At 40.5% G+C, this 19,142-nt stretch overlaps 1 long non-coding RNA gene across 2 annotated transcripts in view; it reads right to left on the bottom strand.

Annotated features, from left to right (window-relative positions):
- Positions 1-19,142, bottom strand: part of LOC147136435 (uncharacterized) — a 42,698-nt gene that overhangs the window by 16,280 nt on the left and 7,276 nt on the right. For both annotated transcript variants that reach the window (XR_015089481.1, XR_015089482.1), the window contains exon 3: positions 17,625-17,688. This is a non-coding gene — a long non-coding RNA (uncharacterized LOC147136435). The remainder of the gene's footprint in view (positions 1-17,624; positions 17,689-19,142) is intronic.

The following is a 19,142-nucleotide window of genomic DNA, read 5'->3' as shown; positions in this document are numbered from 1 at the left end:
CAATTAAAGATACAATTAAAGGGACGCTTGGGTGAGCGTAACATTGGCACTTATATAATAGGTTTGCATGTAAAAATGACATCAGTACTAAAGTCCCCCCCCAAAAAGACTCTGTCGCGATTTAAGGTCTTTTTTGTGATGAGATTTATGACAAATTGCCCCGCCCCTTTAGGGGCGTGGCTTGTGTTATGTTTTCGGTCCCAGCGGTCTACGTCACGGGACGGAGCGAAGCGTGGTAATATTGCTCGCTTTGTCAGTTCTGTTGTCTAAAAGAGTGACCGATCACCACCAAAATGCAAATGCACATTATTACTCTTGTCCACTTCAACCTGTGAAAGTATAAAAGTGTTCTGCATAATAGTTTGGCTTTTGTTTGGCAACAGAGTGTGGCCGCATGGGAATGTACCATTTTGGCTGTTACGTTCCATTGGACGGCGTGTTTTCGGTCGAAAAACTGGGGACATTCCTCATACAAATAAATGTGCACGCCCACTCATTCCCACTTCAGTATCTGTAAATATCCAGCCAACTGTTAAATGCCTTGCCCGTCCTAACTCTGATCAGCAAAGAAGCAGCGTTTTTTTTTGGTTTTTTTTTTAAACAAAGAAGCTCGTACCAGCATAAATCTATGTAGCTCTGCTCACTTCCACATTTCCTCATCCTCATATAAATCGGCCACGGAGAGATTGATCCTTTTGATATGTTGAAGTGGTCATTAGTAAGGATGTCCACATAAATTTTGGTGCCAATTGATCACCGTTTTTGGACGTTATAAGCAATGAAAGTGCAATGATTTCCAATGGAGAGTTTGTAATCGGTTCCTCCAGTGACTACGACCGAACAAGGGTAGAACGGTAGGGGGCGCGGCCATTTTCCTCATTGACAAGAGGCGTTATTCATGGAGTCACTTATTTCCTAATTTCTCCCAAATGTATTGATAAAATAGAAAATGACAACTCTTTTCATTTTCCTGATCAAAAAATATATCAAATAAACTTGTTAGTGAAAACATGGCCATCCCGGCCCCACCGTCTCTTTAATGATCAACTGACTTTAACAAGGTTACTAAACATAAATAAACACCAATTTTATTTATAGATGTTATTGGGATGAGTCATGTAAACATCACATGTTGGCACAATAACGACTGTGCTAAATGAAAGCATTAGCATCTACCACCCAGTAGTGAGCATATTTCACTTTTTTTGTGGCGCACGTTTGATGAGGCCCATTTTGTAAAGAGGCCTAACATGTTTTGAATTAATGCCTCATGGTTTCATAAACCCTTTCACCATGGCCCACCAATGTAATTACTTCAGTCTATGCTCAACTTCAGCAAACAAATCATTGGCAGTAGAAGAGCACATCGCGATGATAGATGGTACAAACTTTATATGGACAGCCATGGGAAGCCAGTATGAAGAAAAAAAAAAAAAGCTGTGGATTTCATTGTATGAGCTTTAGCGGAAGCGCAGCAGCTAGAGAAAAATAGCATTCTTTTAATGTGTTATATTGAGCTCTACATTAAAGTCAACATGAATTCATTTTCATTTCAATTTTAGTTAGAGAGGAAAAAACGGAAATAGTAAATCAGACTATGTACGACTACTCAGATTCAAATGAATCACATATTACTGCACATTGAGATGGTGATAGAAAAATAGAAAAAGCAGCATGATGCATCGTGGGCATTGATCATTATTTTGGTGTTCAAACATTCTCAGAGTTGAAATTTCACCTTAGAACTTACAATGAGTTTTGCATTACATGTTTAAAAATAAACTGTTTGGTTGAAGAGAATGCCTTATTAAAGATAAAAATTAGAATTTTTTCATTACAAACACATACAACACTATGGCAACGACAGCCATTCATCAATCAGGACGGATTTAACAAACAACCACTCACACTTACATTCACATGTACAATTTAGAGTCTTAACCCTTGTAACATTGCATGTCTTTAGAATGTGTAAGGAAACTGAACCAACCGACTCAACCAAAATTGATATAACATGCATACTGTAGGTTGATGTTATCGGTTAATCAGTTTAAAAACACCAGAATAACGTTGTTTAATTGAAGACCAACATTTACACAGAGACAGACATAGAGCATGTTGTCATACTTTACTGCCACATCTGCTCACATTTTACTCTGTACATTAATGACAAGCTTCACCAATCCAACTATTTCAAACTTGGTTTCCAACAACACACAAATTACCACTCATCTCATATGTTTCTAGGAGAACTAGCATTTGTGCATTTAAATGGAAACCAGGCTGTTCTGCTTTTTTGTTGCTGGGTTTTTTTGTTTTTTTTTTAACTGAGCTTTGCTGCTCTCAGGAGCAACGTGATTTCCCATTGCTTTGAAACAAGCTCATAATAGTGGATGAATTGTTTCCAAATATATTTTGCTACTGATTACCTGCTATAATTGCTATCAGTGATCATAATGAGTGTATTTCCCATTGAGATGTCTCAGATTCTTTTAATGTTCATTTGGAAACCAATACATTTTCCTCAACGCCTCATTAACTCACACCAGCATAAATGAACACTTGCCAGGGTTTTTCACTTCATTTTCTCATGTGTCTACAAGAAATTGACCATAACAAACTGGGATATCTTCCAATGGAAAAAAGGCATTATAGAATTTTCAGAAAAGCAGATGGCCATCATCTACAATTATCTATTGATTGAAAAATGCATTAATTCAAGTATGCCTTCATCAAGCTGGATGAAAAGAACAACATTTTGCATTGTATGAGCCCGTAAACCTATGTAGAAAAACCTACCTGTGACATTGGATTAAAAACTATGGAGAGGAGAAACTGATCAATGCAGCAAAAGACAAGCAGACCTTCAGAAAAGAACGCTGCAACATTATCAACACACAGACAATCCATAGGTGTGACCTCTGTGACAGACTGCCAATCGCACATTGGCCTGTTTAAGCTACAGGCTTCGCTATTGCCTGATCAAGCAGGGCCGATGGATGGGATCAACTACATGGTCATTATTGACCAACAGTGGCCCTATCCAAACATCCAATTTCTGCCCGCCCTTGAAAATGTTTAATTTTATATTCACCTAGCAGTGTGTGAAAATGGATAGGAAACAGAAAAATCTAACTCTAAAGGACTTTTGATTTTCTTGTGCTTTAACCATACCAGGAACACCCATGATACTTGTACAGTACTCAAACCCCCTTGAACTTGAACAATCCAGCATTAGACATTGTTTTGGGGTGGAAAACAGCCTCAAAAGCGACACAAAAGGACAATGCCACCCACCCATTAATCCATCCATGTATCATTAACCAGAGCTGGGCAGTACGTCCCTGGGCCGGACCAGTCAGACCCTCCGGCCCGGCCAGATGCCCATTTTTGGGGCGGAGGGGTGGGGGGTGACAAATTTTAAAAAATGGCTGGACTAAGCATGGCCGGAAGTTGATTTTAGTCCGGCCCACTAATCGACCCTCATGCGTGTGACGTACTCGCGAGGGGGCCTTAAATCATCTCAGCCTACTCGGTGAAAGGCTTCTTTTTAGGCTTCTTTCTACTCCCGCATCTGCACGAGCGACAACTGCTGTTATAGGGATTGTGGTATGGGGCGGGGGCCAACAATGGCCGGAAGGGTACCCAGGTCAAGGGTGGAGAGTCGCGGCCCGACCGGCAAAAAATGGTCAAGTGCCCAGCTCTGTCATTAACTATACTGTATTCTATTCAGGTTTGCTCAAGGAATTCAGTAAGGTGCAAACACTTCAAAAAAATACAACACAATGACTCAAGTAACATTCAATTTCTACCATTTATCCGGTAGAAATGCTATTGAATGAATTGTTTCAGAAGTTGAGTTTTAGAAACAGAAGCTTGTCATATTGTTTCGTAGGCCTGACTGTGATGTCTCAGTCTGACCATTAGGGGCGCTATGTAAAAGGGGGAGGCAGATAGGAAATGAAGAAGAATATAGCTGTGCTGATGGATACTGCTTACAAGGCAGTGCTTAAATACAATCGCTGTAAATGAAATCCCGATCGGCGCAAGCAAATTACTGAGCAGAGGAAAAGAAACTACAGTAGCGACCTGGGAAATTTAACGAACTTAAACCTGGTGTGGGCATCTCTTCCTGTTTTTTGATATTGATTAATGTAGATTGACAATGTAGAACCCATTGTTCATAAAGTAACAAAACGAAAAATCCATAATATAAACGATCTTAGAGAGAGAGGGAAAGATTGCACAACTGTAAGGCCTGCTATTATTTTCAATTGAAACTACTTATATTATAAACAAAAAGTAGATTAAGTAGGCCAATGCCAGGGAGGTTACAGTATATTTCTTCTGATTGCGAGTTGTGCGCTTTTGTTTCTGCCATGCCTTTCAGAAATGAGTCACTTTGAAAACGTTGCTTCTGTGTATTGCCGCGGAACCAAAGGGCTTTGTTTGATTGGTGAAATGGACTCACACCTTACTAGAGGTTACGTTAGACTGGTGGGAAAGAGTCATGTGACAGCACCGGAGACAAAAGTCTCTCTGATGAACAATAACAAATAGATCACGCAAGCAATAATAGATGGATCCAACGCGCGGAATGTACAGTACAGTAGCTCAAAGTAACCAAGTAAAAGTAACAATTCTTCAAAAGTACTCTGGACCTGATTTGACATATCAAAAAAGGAAGATATCAGCATCTAAAAATAACATGTGTTTCACTGTATTTTTACTACATCTGTTAACTCTAGTTATAGCGCACCCTTTAAAACAAACGACAGCAAGCTGACTTTGTTACTGCACAAACACCAAGTGCACTGAAGTAACACATGTGCCACATTCGAATTGAACACATTATTTCTGTCATTCGTCTCTTTTTTGTTTTTTTTGTTTTGTTTTGTTTTGTTCAGATCCAAGTGATATGGTTTCCCCATCTGTGCAAAAGAAGAAAGCCTCGATTCAAGGCTGCCCTGTCAGCAGCTCGCCCTTTCAACGCACCCTTTCGCACATACTTCACACACTGATATCACTCCTCTCAAACCGGCTGTGTTTACACTCACGCTTAAACCCATCATCATTGCCTGTTAGTGTGATATGCATCAGTCCACGGTCTCGCTACGTCAAACTAATAGAATGAAGAGGACTGTAGGCTACAGGAAGAAGAAGAAGAAGAAGAAGAAGAAGAGGAAAAAAAGACAGTTCCGGCCTCGTTTGGTTATTTGACCCAGTTTAGGAGAGGAACTTAGTTTTTCAGCACTGAATTGATATACATTTAAACCATTTGTGCCTGAATAACTGTTATCTTGTTGGTATTATTGAATTTGACGCAATCTCATTAATAACACTACTTTCCAAAAAGTAACAATTCTACAGCTGATTAATTCATTTTCTCTTGATAAATGATTTCATCAGACAGCCCCTAATAGACCCAAAACCATGACTCAGTCCATTTTTCATTCATGCAACAGCAAATTTGCGTGGAATGCACGTAAAATACTAAATGCGCACTGTGCGAGAATACTAAATATTTGGAGAATCACTACACCATAAGTCTTCAGAAAGATTTAATTGTGTAAAAAAGTGTGATCATTTTTTACACAGTATAATTGGAGACACTCACTGTTACGACCCATTATCATTTATTTTGGAACTGAACTTGTTTCTGAAGGACCAATAATACAAGGGGAAAAAAACTAAAGAACGAGTTCAACACGGTTCACATCAGGCTTAAAGTGAATTCAGCTGAGAGTTAGTGACCTCACCACCAGGCATCAGATTTTACACCAGGGGAGACAAGTGGTCACTGCCGAGAGCACACTCAGATGGGCGTGTTATGGCGCATGGAGATGCTCAGCTGTGTGTGTGTGTTACTGTGTTGCCATGGAGACATATTGAATTACCTGCCTGTCAAAATGTTTCAAGCAGAGAGACAAGTTCTAACTGAGGATTTCAGTCAATCACAACAAAATCATGATGCTCCTCGAATGATGTACCGCTCAATCACGTCATTAAACTAAAACATTCAACTAAAAGAAAATCATAAATCTTATCGGTCACTGCCAATGTGTAATCGCTGGCATGCCAGCGAGCAAATAAATGCATCAGCTCAGCATGGATGCTAATGTCTCTGGTGTTCATGCGAAATGATCACCCGAGACAATGTTTAAAGTGACAACGGTCACAGGACAGAGCCTCAGTCTGATTAACAAACCGCAGGCACAACTCATTCTCTGCTGTCAAGCCAAGTCGTAGACATCATTTGGTGACATCAGACTATTGAATTAACTTGATAAAAAGCCTTAAAGCAACAAAGCTGGGCCTTTTTGGCACTTTTCCAATAAAAAAAGGTAGCATGTCAGTACATCTACTCTGCCTCTGCTGGCCTTCAACTGCTTAGCACCCGCAGCCCCTTTCCCCATACACAGTTCTAAAAATAGCTCTGCAAAAGCTTACACCGTGACAGGTCAGGTGCCTGCAGAATTGATGATGAAAAAATATGAACTAAGATTCAAGTAAAAGACAGTAGACAATAGAAACAAAGTCACAGCCGCAGAAAATTAAATTGAATACATAACAGAAGACAACGTTTAGAGAGGACGCCCGATACTTGTCTGAAATTTTGTGAATATCTGACTCTCACCTCAAAGAGGTCATAACTGCCTACACTGATTGTTTAAACTATAAATCTACCACAAACTACAATTACAAGACACGCTCTGGCATGTGCTGGTGGTAAAGGGCTGCTTTGTAGGCCGCTGACTAAAATGATTTAGCAGTTAGCGCTAGAATGGCTAGCAAGTTGCTTGTTTCCTTAGACCTTTGTCCTTCCAGCGTCAGTGGCGCATTGGGCAACACGTTTCTCCATTCCATCCTATTTATTGCAACAGATTGCATGTCAGCCCATTTGACCTTCATGTTTTTCAGATCTTCTTTGAAAGTTCTCATCAGGTCTTCTTGGCCTGTCCCGGCTTTCTCTTGCCTTCTGGGATCCATTTCTGCTTTTTTTACTGATCCAAAACTGCTATAGCCATAGGCTACAATGACAGAGCCCAGAGCAGCTGTGATGACATTTTCAGTCGACAGCAAGGGGCAAAATGGCCGCCCCATGAGATGAATAAAAACAAATGGATTTTGCTGCTTAAGTTATAGTCCACAGACAAATTACCGTATTAATCAGAATGCCGTATTTTGGCTTGTGGGGCCGCATAGGACATATTGTAAAGGAACATTTCTGAGTTCACTCCCCCTTTAAAGACTTTAAAAAAGAAGTGCCATGGATGCTATTACAGTAAAACACAACAAGGAAGTATTTCACTGGTGTATTTCTATATTGATGTTGATGACATCACACACAATGCATAAACCCGAGCATGTCCTTTCACATAAACACAATAACAGTAAACATCTGTCTGTCCATTTTTATATAAACACTGTAAATAACCATTCATACACATAAACAGATAACATACATATCTGCAAGTAAACTTGTTTATGTCCTTCCATACATGTACATAATGTATTTGTGCTGAACTTGACTTATTTTTGGTTTGCCTAAATTTGATGTGTTGAATATTTTACATGGAAAATGTCACTGTAATGTGTTGCTATATTTTGCAGGTTTTAGGTATTCCTAAGATTTATTGAGTGTCTACTGTGCAGGGTGTGTCGGACAGATGGTGAGTGATGTTCTAATGTCAGGGCAGCCTCCGCTCTCACGAGGGAAAAAAAAATGACTCATGGGCTACATTAGCGGATGGCCTACATTAACTGGAACCTGGACCACTACGCCGGAAGACAACACACAGGCATGCAATCAAAGACGTGTAATCATAAATAAAAAATAAATAAAAAAATCACACCATTGTGTGGAGTGATCAAAAATTGACAGGAACTGTTGTATGCCTGGCATGAGCTGTGTGAATTTCCGTCCTTTCAATAATTTGAAATATGCCATGACTTTGCTGAGATAGGAAGCTACAAAAGAGCCTTTCTCGAACACAATGCTTGGTGGATTAACCATTCAAGTCGTACTCACAGGGACAAAGATTTCAGTAAGAGCAGAGCTGGCGCAAAGATAGCACCAGGCATGAACCCGGCTATCACAAAACTAGGGACCTCTCACAATGATGCGATTTGTATTCCTGGAGACTTCCTGCCCAAAGTCCACCATCATATGACATGTCCCATGAGAGGTCAGGACACAATGACTAATGGTAAATGGTCTGTACTACTTATACAGCGCCATCTATCTCTTTTAAAAGAAAATATGGACAAAATCATTATCGCCTCGTTCACATGACGCTGATCAGCAATGAGGGCTAACATAACACATACTGATCAACATCAAGAAGTCTGCCATTGACTCGTGACCAGTTCAGGGTCTATCCCGCCTCTCGCCCAAAGTTGTCTGGGATAGGCTCCAGCTCACCGGTGACCCTTGTAAGACAAGCACTGGATGAATGGAAGGGGTTGTTCAGTATTGGAGTGCTGATGTCTATAAAAATAAGCATGGGTAGGCTATATACCAGGAAAACGACAGTACTCTCCCTCACTATCTGATGGTCTTTTTTTTTCCCACTTCCAATTACTCTTGCAGCAGCATGTAGACATCACCGACATGTGTGAATCATTAGGAAAATAAAAAAATAAAATAAAACATGATTTTCTGGCTAGAAATGTAGATCAAGTGAGCTGTTCTGATTCGCTTCCTGGTCAGAAAAATGCTTAGCATCCTCCTGTCATGGTGGTTGCTTTTTTCTTGCAACTTGGGACTGAGGGCTCTGCTGCAACATAAAGCTGATAAAGGACAGGGAGAGTTGGCAACATGGTAATGGTTTGTGCGTCCATGTCAAAATTCTGAAGTTTGGGGTTTGGATTCGGCCCTCCTGTTGCATGTTTTTTCTTTGCTTCCTCCCAAATGCCAAAAGCATGCATTTTAGCTTCTTTAGTCCGTAGGTGGGAATCTGAGCGTGAATGGTTGTTTGTTTATACAATATATGTCAGGGAAAAGTTCCACGACTAGCACCATAAAATATATCATTCAAATCCAGACAACACGTTTTTGCCTTTCAAATCATCCTGCTTGAGCCAAACACAATTTCTGAGCCTTCTCCACCACGCCTTTCTGCACTCCTGGAAGGATTCTTTCAGGATCCTCCGAAGCTCCGTCACAGCCTTTTGAAGTAGTCCATGTCTTCACAAAGGATCCCCTTGATTACTCCCGTGAGTTTGGGAAAGAGAAAAAAACAATCACAAGGAGCCAGGTCACTTGAGAAGGGAGGTTGCTCCAGCACGTTGATGTTCTCAGCAAGGAACTATCGGATGCTCCGGGCACCGTGAGCAGCAACCAGTCCTGGGTTGACCTTGTTTTTAGCGCAAAGTCTGCTCGGATAGGCTCCGCGACCCTCATGAGGACAAGCGCCACAGTAAATGAATGGCTCGATGAAGTTTGCATGCAACATAGTGACTTAGGGAATACATGTATTTATGAGAAAACTTTGATTCAAATGGTGGAAGAAGCACTACTTTTTTTTACGGAAAAATAACATGCCTTTTCACCATAGCACCATCTGCCTCTGGGGCTGAGGGGAATCCAATCTGCAGCCTTCTAATTTGTATCTGTCCGTTTCCCGGGGAGGGGAAATGTGGAGTAACTCAAGATATAAGTATAGTGGAAAAAATGACAGCCCCAAACCAAAATGAACAAGAATTCTAGTTCAGAGTCATGAAATATAGTCAAGCTCCTGCTAAGACACAGCCGTGTAACCTCTGGGTCTAGCAATAATTATTCATATGTAATTGCCACATCTGACTCAACGAGAACCATAAACAAGTGCCTGCGGGCAAAAGGTTGAAGGTCACTTTGGCGATGGCGACTATGCATACATGCAAGGCCAGGCTTTGTGTTCCTTGTAAACTACAGATGAAGTAAAGATGCACCCACTACCCATGACTAACATCTTTCCGGCTATGAGGCAGAGTGCTGGAGTGAATATGTAGTCAGCATCTTGGATTGACTGTTTGCACAGATGTTGTCATGAGAAAGTTCTGCTGTTTGTATGATCTAAGGTCCAAGGTGATGGTTACTACCATCTGGTCATGTTGTGGCGTATTTGTTAATCCATGTGACTGAAAGAAATTCTGATTCATATAATGATTTGTTTCCTGTAACTACAGTCTAGTGAAATGGATTGCATTGCACGACGCACAGGAAGCATCCATCCATCTTGTAATGTCAAGTCTTCACCGGATGAAAACTAGGAAAGACATATGCACACATGCACATTTGCTCCTCCTTAAATACGTAAAAGCCCACACGAATGAATTGACTCAGACGCGCACGCTACAGGTGTCGGAGATAATGACTCATGACAACAATCTTGCAGCAGGTGAGCTTGCCAGAAGTGAATTAGGATAGGAAAGATTAGCAGCGGATAACAGGATTTGAGGAGTGCATAAAGGAATGCATGACTAGATGGACAAGTATGAGGGAGGATAGGAGGAAAAAGCAATAAATCGGCAGATGTAAGAGTGCTATATGTGAAACAATGGCAGTTGATTTATGGGGGTCCTCTTGAGAGTTGAATAAAAAAAAAAAAAAAAAATCATGTTTGAGCAGTGTGAATGGAACGATGATGAATGTGGACAACTGGGTCGTGCGATGAGCTCAGAGCAGAGAAAGGAGGAGTATAATATTAAAAATTGTCAAGGCTCTCCAGCCAATTAAGTTAACCTTTGGGATGACGATGAAAACAAAACACAGGACTAAGCCCCACTAGTTGAAACAAGGCATTCTGAATAATATTGCGTTGTGAAATAGGAGTTAAGCAGCAAAATCCACCCATTTTGAGCCATTTTGTCACTTCTGTTGACTGAAAATGACATCACAGTTGCTCAGGTCTCAGGTAACGACCAATCACAACTCACCTGTTTTCTGAAGCTGAGCTATGATTGGTCGTTATCTGAGCCCTGAGCATCTGTGATGTCATTTTCAATCGACAGCAAGTGACAAAATCGCCGCCCCCAGAGATGGCTAAAAACGAGTGGGTTAACACTTATTTCACAAACCCAATATTCATCAGAATGCCGTGTTTCACCTAGTGCGCCTGCACAGAACATATTCTTGAAAAAAATATGTTTCGGTTGACTACCTTTTTAAAATAAAAATACACTAGCTTTTGCTAGCAAATATCAAGCAAAGAGCAAATGGGCTGTTGGCTGATAGCTAGCTAGTGGCTAACAGTAGCACCGTATGTCAGCAGTCAACATCTACATCTAGATGTCAAACGTCACAACCTTCTTGGAGCAATGTGACAAGATTTCCCCAAAATTACAGTCCGTCAAAAATGTTAAGTCTAGTTGAAATAATCACTTCAACATATATATCTATCAGAAATGTATGGTATTGTATTTGAAAATAATTGTTACAGTTTTCACATATTTGGCCCACGGGAGAGTTTGACAGTTGGAATATGAGCTGCTTGAGTTTGAAGCCTCGGTGATTCTAGCTGGTAACATTGAATCCCCTTCCTGATTAAACAAAAGTCAGACGCTAGTTTCCTCATGATTTCTCCAGAAGATTAAATTTGTAGGACTTTTTGACAGCACAGCTGCGCCGTCTTAATTCTTTATCACAGAGAAAATTAGGTTTCGTGCAAGTGCTAAAAGGTTTGAGACAGCATAAAAGGTACAGAGCAAGGGAATAAAAAGAAAAGATTCAGATGAGGGAATGACAAGGAGACACATTTTTAGTCTCCCCAGTGAAAGGTCTTCTTGTCACACAGCCTGTTTTTATGGAAGTTAATGAGGCCATTTGGAATAACTATACTGTACCGTATGAATAACTGAATCGTGTTGCAGTTTTGAACTAAGTCTAACACCAAAATCTAATCCCTAACTTTAACCCCAAGCACCAGTCTCAACACTAAATCCTAACTCCAAAACCTTGACCCCAACCCGTAAGACTTTCCTCCAAATCCTGAATCCTTTGTTGCCATTTTTAGGTGCAGTGGAAGGGAATGGTGGTCATCCATTTGGTGAAAGAAAACCATTTGGATTATTTATTGCCTGAGGAAATAACATCAATACAGTTCAGTTTGTTTGTCCTAAATGAAAATATTTCCTTACAATGTGTCTATACAGAATATATTGATTAATGACATTGGCTAGTGGTTTAGTCATCAGTACCGTTTGAAGATATTGATTTTAGCTCATCCGTCTCATCCGGAATAAACAGAATGAATCGCTTCATTTTGCAGCGATTGTTTGCCTGGCCTGTGAATACTTTTTAGTGCATCATATTTATATGCTTAGTTCTGAGCTCGGTTTTGCTGAGGGAGCTTATGTATAAGTAGGATCACCATTTTCTGTTTAGTTGGAACTTTACTCTGCGGGGAGTTGTTAAATTAAACAACTATTGAAAGTGGTCTCAAGAGTGGAAACATTTCCTGCACTTCATTAAATATGTAGCTGGTCGCATATACAGGAAGCTCTCTCCTCACTGGTCACAATATTAGGAACACCTGGACAACCTCGTGAGATTTAATATATGAGACCTATCAAAAATTACTGCGTGTTTACTGTTATGGTTGTAGGTTGCATTTTAATAAACTAAATGACTTTAATTAAACTCTGCAACAGGATGTTCAATGTCAGTGTTGTATCCATGGCAACCCAGCAATGAGTCCAAACCACTGCATGCCTCTTTTGGCAAGGATTTTGCTGAGAAATGAACTGATTGAAAAGTCGGGCCTGCGTAATTTAATATTTGCCTCTGCTCTTGCATGAATTTACGAGTGCTAAACAGACACTGGCGCGGACGTATTCATGCGTCCTTAATGATCTGTGTGCATGTCAGCGTGATGCGGTGCACAAGAAGATTAATCTGGGCAAATCAAGGCGAGTGTGTGTGTTTGTACGTGGGTGACAGGCAGCTGGGAGCGCACGCAACACCATCAGAAATTTAACAGGATGGCGTTCTGAGTCAGCAAACCGGAGGGGATCTGAGTCAATTCACGACGGGTGCTTGTTGTCTCTTGTGTGTTGTCGATGCGGGTACGTGCGAGCCAAGTGATGGCGTGCGTGTGTGTGCGTGTGCGTGTGCGCGTGTGTGTCCTACCACGTGTCCGCGTCGGACATGTGAAGATGTGAAATGGCAAATGAGGATGAGGATGAAGATGACGACGTGCAAGGGGATGAGTTAAATGACCAGCAGAGTTTATTTTGTGTCCGGATTTGGAAGCACCACCACTGGTGGTGGAGTGGCAGGTGCTCAAAGTTAAAAGAGGGGGCACGATATAAGTTTTGTATTTAATCAAAGGGGCCCACATTTCCACAGGTCAAGTCAATTTGTGGGTAAACTGAGATCATCATTATTTTTGTGTTTTTTTAGGTAGTGTGCCATGACAATTTTATTATAATCGTATGTATAATTTTATTTCAAGGCACCTTTCTGTCACTTTAGGTCATAAACTCAAAACATCAATTCATAAAATAAACACATCTAACAAGACAAAGACTAAAGAGAGCTTTTTATTTCTCTACTTTGCTTTAAAATGTCTTAAATGTGTCTGTGTGTGTTCTTTCAAATATTTTACCTTTAAAATGTGTATTTGGACTTTAAATGCTGCCTTTAAATGTTGTTTTGTAACTACGTGAAGCACTTTGAGTTACCTCGTGTATGAGAAACTATATAAATAAAGATGCCTTGTCTTACTTTGCAATGTAAAACGGGTCTTGGCTCAGTAAAGGTCAGGAAACAATGCAATAGAAAAAGGATTTTACAACTAATCTCGCAAAGCTCTACAAATGTTCAACATGCACACTTTGTGACACCACACACACGTTTTCCATTTTTTTTGCTATGTCCAAACCTGCTCTCTAGTTGGTGTATTTTTATTTCACAGAATTCCCTGGCAAAGGCACACTGTACACTGTAGTTTTGACTGTGTTCGAGCATAATCTAACAAGCTGTCTCGTTGCCAGTGAATGTTATTCTTCAACCTGAGTAAAAATCAAAACATTAAACCAACAATAAACTTGAAATTCTTTTTAACATTAGCCTTAGCTTCAACCCATCGCATTAAAATTTGAGATTATTTGAGCAAAGATTGTCTATTAGACTACAAAATAATTTTGGGGGAACACAGTGTATGTCTTTGCACTTCTTTTTTTAAAAAAATATAATTACTCATTCTTCACTCTACAGCCTCACAGTGAAGGCAGGGTTCAATTGGAGCATCCATTTTTGTTCCCAAATACATTTGTTGCCCATTAAAAGGGTTAATTACAGACATGACTTTTCAAATCCTACTATACGCTTATGAGAGGAGTTTTATCAGCCATGACAGATGAAAGCAAACCAAGAAACTGAGTATTGAGATTCATGGACATCGACTGTCGTGCTAACGTGCTCTCTATAGCCCAGTGGATTAGCTGGTTTGAGAGTGAGGGGTGAAGGGAGCATGACCCACAAATGCAAACAGAGTTAGAAGAGCAAGGAGAGAAAATATCCCCTGAAGCCCTTGGTGCATATTTGGACAGACAAACAGAGGCATCTGCCCGCCAACTCAACTAACCAAACTCAGTCAGCCTTGAGTGGCTGCCGCCTATTTCAATATGCTACACAGTACGCACGCACGCACGGCCTTAAACATGTCAACGTCTCTTGCTTTAGATATGAGCCAGTTATTTTAGCGTTTGAGTGACAGACCGACTGACCTTTGGGCTTGGTACCACCTGTGACTTCATTTAACATTTACGGGTTTATTTTCATAGGCTGTGCAACTGCGCTGTGGCGCAAAAGTGGGCGGATCCTGAATTTTATATCAGCGCAAGGCTTGCTGCCTTGCGGAGTGACAATTTGCCGGCAGAAAGTCGATCTAAACCTTACGCCTGCTCAAATCAGGTCCAACACCGGCGCAGGTCTTATCCGCCATATTTTATTCCTAAATATGTGAACAGCAGGGATGAAAACCTCTGAATCATTGTATTCTAGTTTCTAAATTCTCCCACTGGGCGGCACATCTACGGCGATGAATGATCAGTGGTGGGGGTGCCCAATTCAAGGCGCAGATGTGCCTCCACATTGTCGAGATTCTAGCACGCGACTACACTGTAGGATTAAAAGAATCTGCTTAGATTAGTCATGATTGAAATCGGCTGTGACCACTTCCACAACGGCGCAACCCCTCTCACGGGCTCATCTGCAAAAATCCAATATTGAGTCTTATTCACCTCTGCGCATAGCTATGCCATGCGCCACACAGGATTCACGCCCCTCACGAAAAACTAAAGCCCTCGGTCTTTAAAATACACAAACTGGTTTCGTCTTTCGGCATTTTCAACCACACCATCATTTGGGCTGGATGCAGAACAACACCTAATACCTTTGAGAACACCACTCCAATGTATTCATTACTTATGAAAACTCAACAGTAGTTTTTTTTCTGCGGCCTGATACTGCGTCGACAAAAATTATCATCATCATACGCCATCTGGGAAGTTACAACTGCCAATTAGCTTTAGCAAGAGTGTAGGATTCCAAGATAAAATGACAAGAATAAATGCTCTGTTAACTTTGTTAAGTGCCGCTTTGGTTTTGGGAGAGGTGAAGAGCAAAAAACGCTTGTTGGCAGACGTTGAAAAGGTAACTCGCATAATCACTGCTCTATTCTTGGCTGAAAATGAAAGGTTTTAAAAATCAGAAAGTGCCATTTATGCTGTGAGCAGTGATTAAAGAAAGGACTGCCTCCAATAGCTGACTCATGTAGCTAAATTGCTCACAATATTTATTTTGGTTGGCATTTTGATATATAAAAAAAAGTCTCCTCATAAAGAGTTTACATCTTTTCAAACTGCAGCGTAATCACACATTTCCAAAACATGAAGGTTAGTTTTATTAAAGACTCCACATTGTACACGGGTGTGAATGTGAGTGATTTGTGAGTCGTTACTCTGACTGACAGGTCGTCTGTCCAGGATGAACCCCACCTCTCACCCTAGGTCAGCTGAGATGGGTGACACATGGCCTTGCAAAGTATGATGGATGGATGGATTTCCAGTGCAGCCATCACAATGAGATGGTCTCACTTTGTCAAGCTTGTTTTATTTCTTTTAATGCACGTAGCGTGATGATATGTAATGAGCTTTGTTTTTGAAAATAAATATTTGGTTCGGAAATCAGATCAGGCAGTTGAAGCGGGTAATTAGTAGGCATTGGCCAGGTACGGGTTTCAAGGTAAACGGTGGTTTAAAAGTAAGTAGTGAATAAGTAGGTTTTTTAAAACCTCTACAATTACCATAAGCGGTCCTAGCTTTTTTTTTTCATTTTTTTTTTTTCATGAGTCAACAGGAGTTCTGTTGAAAAAAAAAGCAAGTGGCATGTTCATGTGACTGATATCGTCCCAATTCAGATTTGAATATCTTGGATGTTCACATCTTGACGATGATATAGGCTAGTGTGAAGTATCGCTAGTTTAGCATGCGGCTTAAGCCACAACAAGGATTTACTATTTAAACTACCAAAAGGCAAACCAAGATTCTACATTTGGCCACAACGCTACGCGGGACTCTTATTTAAGGTAAGCCATTTTAAACTAAAAGGGAAAACATTTCTGTTGTTAGAAGCGGAAGCTTTGAATCCGACCGGAACTCTTGCTTTTTGTCAAATAAATTTCTCCCCAAAAGGCGACTTACCATATACTCCAGAGTGACTTACATGTTTTTTCTTCTTCGTTATGCCTTTTTTGACTGGTGCGACTTATACTCCGGAGCAACTTAGGGTTAAAAAAATATGGTACATAAAAATATGGCTTACGTTGCCACTGTTGGAATGCCCTTTTTTCATTGTCCTTTAGCGCACTTATGATTGAGCCCTCTAACCTTTGTCAAGCAATGAGATTTTGCATCTGCTAAATTGTTACATTGTTGTATTAGAAATGTGAAGTTTTTTTTGATGAATCAGCATCCATTTGTGTTTCCTTGCTATCCAACAAATTGAATACACACTGGGGAGGTAAGACAGCAGGTGTCCGCCATCATCTGTCAGAGGTCCCGTCACTTTATGAAGCTGAATGCGATTGATAATGTGGCAAGGCTTTGAAAATCAGTGTCAACTTTGCAACTGGAGACAAGTGCTCAATTTGCAGTAATTGCAGCAAATAAGCACAGTGAGCCATTTGAATACACCCAAGTAGAAGTCTTTTTGAGGACACTCTGGAGTGCAAAAAAAAAAAAAAAACAACGGGCTAATGTACAGTACAACCACCAGCCACCAAATTTGATTTGCAGGTGCACGGCGCGGCAACGTTGCAGATGAGATGTAAAAGCCAATCAAAAAATGCCATCACACAAAACATGGGATTTTGCAATATATAAGAATACTTTTACCACTATTATTCTAAAATATTACTATCATAATATACTGTAGCCGCATTCTTTGTCCTCCTTGACAATCGCACCATGTTTTTTTGTGGTTCAATAAAAAATAACACAGCACAGTATACAGTATGTGGCATCTTAAAATATCATTTCCAGATTAAAACACCAGGTGTTGCAGTTTTTCCATTGCAGCGAGTTGGTATGTGTGCGAGGGTCAGTCGCTTGGTGTGTGGGTGTGTGTCGCTTACTGTAATTTGTTCACAATTGTCCAGTCCGTTCTGGGCGAGCCGCATCACTCGGTCTGAAGACGATCTAAAGAAAAACAAAAGGTTTGTGTACTGCGGAATAATGATAGCTGTGTCTTATATTGGTCTCAATTAGCCACATGAGAACCTTATGACCACAACATATTGGACATTCATTACATTGTACAAATGTGTTGCGGCTGCTCGGCTTGTGTAGTAGTGTTTAAAGTTCTTCTTTTGCTGTGAAAATGGATTGTTTTAACCTAGGTCAACGAAGACCTCATTACAAAAAGCTAAACTTGTTCAATTGAAACAGAATATAGTTGCCTTGTGAGCTTAGCCTGTGTTTTCATCAAATCTATTCTGTTAGCTTCAGGTGTTTTGTACGCGTTTACTGTGCTTTTCTGCTTTTGGTCTTCTTTTTTAGAACTTTGGATTGCTGTGCACAATCCAAATAAATGCGCTCACCTTGGCTATTGTCAACAAATCTTTAAAAGGGGAACACCAACAATGAATGCAGCCTGCTAACAATTATCGCAAGCCTTGCAAAAAGCCAGGCACTTTCTTTATCTAGTTGTCCAGAGTCTTTTGAAATTTAACGCCGCTAACAAGCCTCATTGTTACACATACAGTACATTTTGTATCAAATTCCCCCCTCCTTCACCATGTCTCCATGCTTTATCTCCCTTCCTCTCTCAATCTATCACTCAGCTCCAACCTTCACCCCACCCTTTGATGGTTGCATTCACCCACCTCCCACCTCCCATGTTCCCTTCAACTTAAGTGACTCAGCGTTTTTTTTTCTCTTCACAGTTCCCAGCTCATCCGTTTCTCGGTCAGCTCATCATGTTCTCACCCCGGAGTAAGATGTCACCTCTCGGACATGACCATCAGCAAGAACCCAGGAAAGAAGCAAACAAATCATCAATAATGATACATGATGAGTTTGACAAATCAACGCAGATGCACTTAATGAGCACCTGCAAAATCTAAAATGATCCAAGGGAAGCAGCACCAAAAAAATTTACTTTATAAAAATAATGACGTTTCATTTAGATTGGCCGTTTTTCAGACGGAGTTTCTAAAGTTTTAACCTAAATTTAATATCTCTGTGTCAAAACTCATATTCCACAAACACAATATTTATCAGAATGCCGTGTTTCAACTAGTGGGCCTGCTGGGAACATATTTCTTTGGGTTGATTTCCTCTTTAAGAAGCACAATTTACCCATTTTTATCCATCTCAGGGGGCGGCCATTTTGTCACTTGCTGTCGACTGAAAATGACATCACAGTTGCTCAGGTAAAAACCAATCACGGCTCAGCTTCAGAAAACAGGTGAACCGTGATTGGTTGTTACCTGAGCCCTGGGAAACTGTGTTGTCATTTCCAATCAACAGAAGAGACAAAATGGCCGCCCTCAGAGATGTCTAAAAATGTATTTTGCTGCTTAATTCGTATTCAACAAACACAATATTGATCCGAATATCAAGTTTAGACTAGTGAGGCTGCGTAGAACATA

The sequence above is a fragment of the Filicampus tigris genome, chromosome 14 (genome assembly GCF_054856515.1).
Source record: "Filicampus tigris isolate MCC_2025a chromosome 14, RoL_Ftig_1.0, whole genome shotgun sequence".
Taxonomy (NCBI): domain Eukaryota; kingdom Metazoa; phylum Chordata; class Actinopteri; order Syngnathiformes; family Syngnathidae; genus Filicampus; species Filicampus tigris.
Note: the sequence above shows the minus strand (reverse complement) of the source record. Positions and strands in the feature narration are given on the sequence as shown.